The 6028-nt window shown below is 42.2% G+C and overlaps 1 pseudogene; it reads right to left on the minus strand.

The window, feature by feature from the left end:
* Nucleotides 1-5446: 5446 nt before the first annotated feature.
* On the minus strand, nucleotides 5447-5547 carry LOC114228638 (U6 spliceosomal RNA; annotated as a pseudogene).
* Nucleotides 5548-6028: the final 481 nt, after the last annotated feature.

Below are 6028 nucleotides of genomic sequence, written 5' to 3' on the forward strand. Positions count from 1 at the left end.
TGGGCAGGCTTCCTCATCTTCACCTCTCATTCTCTTTCACAGGGTCTCTGAGCGATGTTGGTATCTGCATGCCTGCTCCTTCCCTGTGCTAAGCCACTCAGCCAAGAAATGACACAATAAAGACTCTACTCTCCAATTTAGCACACAAACTTAAAGCTTAATTCTTAACTCAAATGTAACTTAATGGCTTGCCACGACACTAATGTAAACGAGAGGAAAATTGCTTTGTTAACCCATAAACACCTCCTAAGGAGAGTGAGTCCTGTCACACAAGAGACCCGTTTGTTCCACTGATGGACGCTTGTCCACATGGGCAACCTGGAGCTGAGGCAGCAGCGGAGGTTCCTGGGGGCAGCTGGGGGACTGTGAAGAGCGGGGATGGGTAATGTTATCTCTGAGGCTGTTTGTATTTCTGAAAAGTAAATACCTCCTTCATCATGCCGAATCCTCGGTAAAGTTTACCCCACACCAGTACTGTGTGACAGTGGGGAGTGTGTGTGTGAGAACAGAGAGTAGGGGCCAAATGTGTTTGGGTCAGGTTGGTGCCTAGTAGCGATGTTGTGGAGGTCCATGCATTGAACTCACGAAGCAGAAACAGAAGTTTTGGGCTGGAATCGAACACCCTTCTGTCCTGCCCATAGTCCCTCGGCTCTAGCACTTCAGCCACCATGGCCTGAATTCTACCTGCCAGCTTTGGGGCCCAGGGGCTTCCTCTGAGTCCTTGCAGGCCTGCTTGTCCATCCTCACGCACCTGGCAGTGCTATGGACTTGGTGCTTCCCACCCAGCAGCCCGAGCCAATGTCTGATGGGAATCGGTGTGCAACTACCCCAGTGTCTTTGCCCCTTGAGAGGGATGATTCCTAGGTGTGTGCTCTAGAGTTTCCCCACTGAGTCTCCAGTCATCCATGGTGGTACCTGGTTTGATAATACACTGTTGTTGGCTGCTTCTCCTTCATGGTCTTGCTGCCCACTCACCTGTCCATGCTTCCTTGCCGTCCTGTCTTAGTGAGATGCCTAGAAGCAGAGCCTGAGACAGAGTTTTGTTAGTTGTGGTGGTAAGAGGAAGAGGAGAGAGGGCTGTAGGAGGGGGCTGGGGAAGGAGCTGAGCAAAGCTGTGGTCTCTGCTGGAGATGGGCTTTGGCCTGATCTCTGGGGGAGCTCTGGAGCACAAATAGTACTGCAGAGTTGCCCCTCTCCCCCGTGAAGTCACGGGGAGGCCACTTCAGTTAAGACATTTTGTGAGGATTGCCTTGGAGAGTGGGAGCGGGTTTTTGTATCTTCCTAGCAGATGGGAGGGCAGTGCCCATCTGGCCAAAGGGAATGCTCCAGAAAAGGGCTTGCTGTGAGCTGTTAGCAGCCAGCACTGGAAGCTGGAGGATGGGTGCACTGGCTGGTAAAGGGGGTCTCGGTGAGCCCTGAGCATCCAGTGAGCCTCTGTGTAGACTGGGATTCTAATCTTGGTCTCAGGGTCTGATTCTGGGATGTGGCATGAGAGACAGAGCTCCAGGATATGAAAGACCTCAACTCTCTTGATAGTATACTTACGTTCTCATTTTGGTTCTAGAGGTTATTTTAGGTCAATGGAGTTATTCCCTAGTGACCCCTTCTCTCTCCATCATTCTGTCTGTGTGGGATGGTACCCCTCCTCTTAGAGTGGCCTGGCCTCTCTTTTCCAGCCTTCTCATTCTTGCTTTCACTCAGCTGTGGATGTGGGCCTTTCTACCTGCCCCAACCCCTTTTCTTCTCTGCATCAGGTCTGTGCAGCGAACACTAACAGCTGAAATGGCAAAAATGCCAGGTATTACCAACATGACCAGCTGCTTCCTCAGCAAGCCACCTCCCCACCATCAGTCTGTGGACAGAGAATCTGTGGTGTTGTAGGGGCGGGTCTCAGACTCACCTCCCCTGCTGAGATGCTTTGCACAACAACTGACCACTGTGGGGTCTCCACAACCACCCAATTCCTGCCAAGCCCTGGCCCCAGAGAGCCAGATTCTGTTTCCCATAGTTCTAGTCAGCAGCTGGTTGGGGTAGAAAATTATAATGCAAGCTATATATTTTCTAGGAACCACATTACAATGTTAAAAGAAACAGGTGAAATTCATTTAAATGTAAGTTAACTCAATAGATTAAACTATCACTTCAACATGTAAACAATATTAAAATTATCAATGAGATATTTTACATTTTTACACTACTAGTAAATCCTTGAAGTCTGCAACAAATTTCCATGTATTTTATACCGGAAGTATATTCCATTTTGGACTAGCCACATAGTAAGTGCTCAGTAGTCACATGAGGCTAAGAGTTACCATATTGGAGCTCAGTTCTAGTCCCTGGTAGTAAACCTGGCTTCGTTGAAATGGCCTAGCCACGGGGGCTAGGCTAGACTATGAGGTCAGTGAAGGGAAGTGTATCTGATATTCTTGATGATGTGGGGAAGTGGAGTTGGGGTTGAGAACTGAGGTTCATGCGGAAGCTAAAGGGTAATGATGAGGAGGGAGGGGGTGCTGGAAGCCTGGGGAGGTCTGGGTCCACGAGGGGAATTTCCAGAGTTGGAGATCATGGTGGTGAAGATAGGGACCACTGGCCTGAGGTACTGGAGGAACTTGCAGGCCAGTGTTTGAAGGCCTTTGAAACCATCCAGAATACTAGTAGGGAGAGGGTAGCTGGACAAGCCTTGACCATGATGCTGGTGCTGTTAGGGAAGCAGGACTGCCTTATTCAGATGAAGTAGGACCAGACCAACCTTGTGGATCTGAGTTTCATCTATTAATCGTTAGAAAAGCCAACTGTTCTTAACTCTAACTTTTCAAAAGGAATATTTCAAAAGGCAATTAAGTGACAAACACAAATTTAACCAGCATGCGTTCTACTGCATTTTCGAGTCCTTGGTGTAGGTGTTAAAAAAGGCACACATTTTGCATTGACCTCCTTGAATAGTACTTGTGAATTTTACCATTAATAAGTCCCCTTCAGTTCTCACCCTCCAATTAGTTGTGTGATCATCTAACAGTTTTTGATCTGGACTGGATTTCTTGTTATAATGATTACAATTCATACCTTAGACTCTTTGTGAAGAACAAGATGAATTGCCTTCAATTCTTCTCCTTGATCAACCACACATAGGACCTCATAAAGAGAATGATCAGATTTTACACTCTCAGTGCCTGTTAACTGACTTTGGAGCAGGATATACACACACCTCGTTTTTCAGATGGGTAAACCAAAGCTTTGACCAATTACTGGACTTGTCCAATTGGCTCACTTAAAAAAAAATGTAAAACCCATTGAGTTTGCTTAATGAAAATACATGGAAATGGTTAGTAGTGTGGTTTCTAAATTTCACTTTTCGGGTAATTTAATCCTTCAAATAATTGTATTTTGTAAAGTGGGGACTTTTTGTAATTAACTGCTATATACACATTGGATGCACTCAATATTTTTGAATGAAAGGATGAGTTACATCATTTTATTTAGATGGTCAAGGCTCTTTTATTGCTTTAAAAACATTTTTAAGCTTAATATTTTAAAACAATAGTTCCTCACATAGGCTTTTGTTTGTTAAACAGCAAATTCCTTTTGGAGATAATTCAGAACAAATAAAAAATATACAACACCCCTACCTATGGGAAATATTATACTGTTTTCTCTCAGTTCTGCAATTTGCCTTGTCACACTGGGTCTTAAAGATGGATTCACGTTAAGTACAAATAGTTCCCCTCTTTTGAGTCTTGCATGATATTTACTAGTAGAGCTGGGGCATAGTGTAGGTAGTTATTTCCTTCATTAGTAGCATTTAGGTTATTCCCATTTTTTTGCTATTTTAAAATTTGCTTCACTGAACATCTTTATACTTGCCTCCTTATGTGCCTCCATAGTTGCTTCTCTAGGTTAGTGCTGAGCAGAGATACTGCAATTCATAGAATGCCCAACTGAATTAGATACTGCCAAAATGCCCTACAGAATAAAACTTCAATTTATACTTTTACTGTCCATCTGTCCACATCCCTGCCTACATTTAATATTAATAAACATTTGTTCTTACTAGCCTGTTGGGTGAAAAGTTATATTTAGTTCATTTTGAGGAGGTGGCTTTGTAATTGTAAGATATACAAAATAATAAATATAAGGTGTATATATATATACATATGCATATATATACAATTTAAGGATTAATACCTACCGCTCAAATGAATATTCATATTGCTTTAGGAGCATCTTCCCAATTGTGTAGCAATAATTCACTCATTTTTGCTCCCGTATACGTATAAATATGCCACTATTTCTTTTTCTGTTAGACATTTGGGCTGTTTCCTGTTGTTTTTTGTTTGTTTGTTTGTTTTCCTGTTATGAATTATGTGTCTAAGAATTGTGTATGTCTTCTGGTGCCCACATGCAGGAGCTGTAAAATTGCTGAATCCTAGAGTCTAGTGGAGATTGCTAGTTGTCCATTCAAATCCATTCTCTCCATCTTCACATACGGTGTCCAGCTGGACACCTTTCTGCACTCCCTTTAGTTAGATGGGGCTATGTGACTATGCTCCACCAATGGGATCTAAGCAGCTTTCCATTCTGCTGCTTTGGGATCAGAGCCTTAAAGCAACGGGTACACCTCCTCCATGCTGTCTTTTCTCTTTCCATAAGCCAAAACCCAAATGTGGTGGCACCCCAACTTCCACTTTCCAGAAAATGACTACAGTCCTAGATGATGGGAGAGCAAGGACTTCAAAAGAACCCAGTGCCTGGATGACCATGAGGATCAAAGTTGTCCCATTGATCAGGACAATAAACTTTGAGACTGGTCATTTTTTCATTGGTGTTTTATTGTCAGTATCTTTATAATGGTAGCCTATATTTACTCTAATTAATACAGAAGGAAGCATATATTAAACGTCTCTGAATGATGCTATACTCATATGCAAAATGTTTGACCCAACTGACACTACCACTAGCAATGGATGAAAACTCCTGTTGCTCCATGTCCTGTCAACCCTAACTATTGTCTGATGTTTTCATTTTTGCCTTGGTGGGTGAGAAGTATTATTTCATGTGGTTTTGTTTTGTTTTTCCACTTGAAAATGAGGTTGTGAATCTTTTCAAATATTGTTAGGTCATTCATATTTCTTTTTACCTGAAATGTCTATTTGAATCTTTTGCCCTCTTTAATATTGGGTGCTTTTTTCCTATTGTGGTCAAATATATATAATGTAAAATGTGCTTTTTTACCATTTTAAGTGTATAATTCAGTGGCTGTAATTACATTTACAATGTTGCCTATATCTTTCCAAAATGCTTTCATCACCCCAAACAGAAACTCTACCTATTAAGCAATACCTCCCCATACTCTCTTCCTGAAGACCCTAGTAACCTCTAATCTGTTTGCTGTCTTTATGGATTTGCTTACTCTAAATATTTCATGAGTAGATTTATATATTTGTATTTTTGAAATATGAAACATTTCATGAATTTGTGTGTCATCTTTGTGTAGGGGCCATGATAATTTCTGTATCATCCCATTATAAGATATAAATTTTCTTTTAAACATTACTTTAGCTGCAAGTCAAAATTCTCAGAGGTCAAGTTTCAATTAGAAATTCTTTAAAATTTCTCATTATTTCTTATTTAAAGGCTTTTAAAGTATATTTAAATTTTGTTTTGTTATTGATTTATAATTGAACTAGTAGCCCTGCGCACGAATCAGTGCACCAGTAGGTCGCTGCCGCCCTCCTGTAGCTCTCCGCCCGCTGCCCCGCCCTCCTGTAGCTCCCCCACCCCTTCCTCCCCTCCCCCCCAATAGCTTGCTGCCCTGCCCCCTCCTGTAGATCTCTGCTGTCTGCTTGTAGTTTGCTGCCCCACCCTCCTGCAGATCCGTGATCTGGTTGTTATGTGGTTGGTCATTATGCCTCAGGGCATAATGGATAATTAGCATATTCCTCTCTTATTATATAGGATTGTTTTGAGGTCAGATAATGTGATTTGTATGATAAATTATTTGGTCTTTTTTGAGACTTACTTTTGCAATTGT

The sequence above is a fragment of the Eptesicus fuscus genome, chromosome 18 (genome assembly GCF_027574615.1).
Source record: "Eptesicus fuscus isolate TK198812 chromosome 18, DD_ASM_mEF_20220401, whole genome shotgun sequence".
In the NCBI taxonomy this organism is placed as follows: domain Eukaryota; kingdom Metazoa; phylum Chordata; class Mammalia; order Chiroptera; family Vespertilionidae; genus Eptesicus; species Eptesicus fuscus.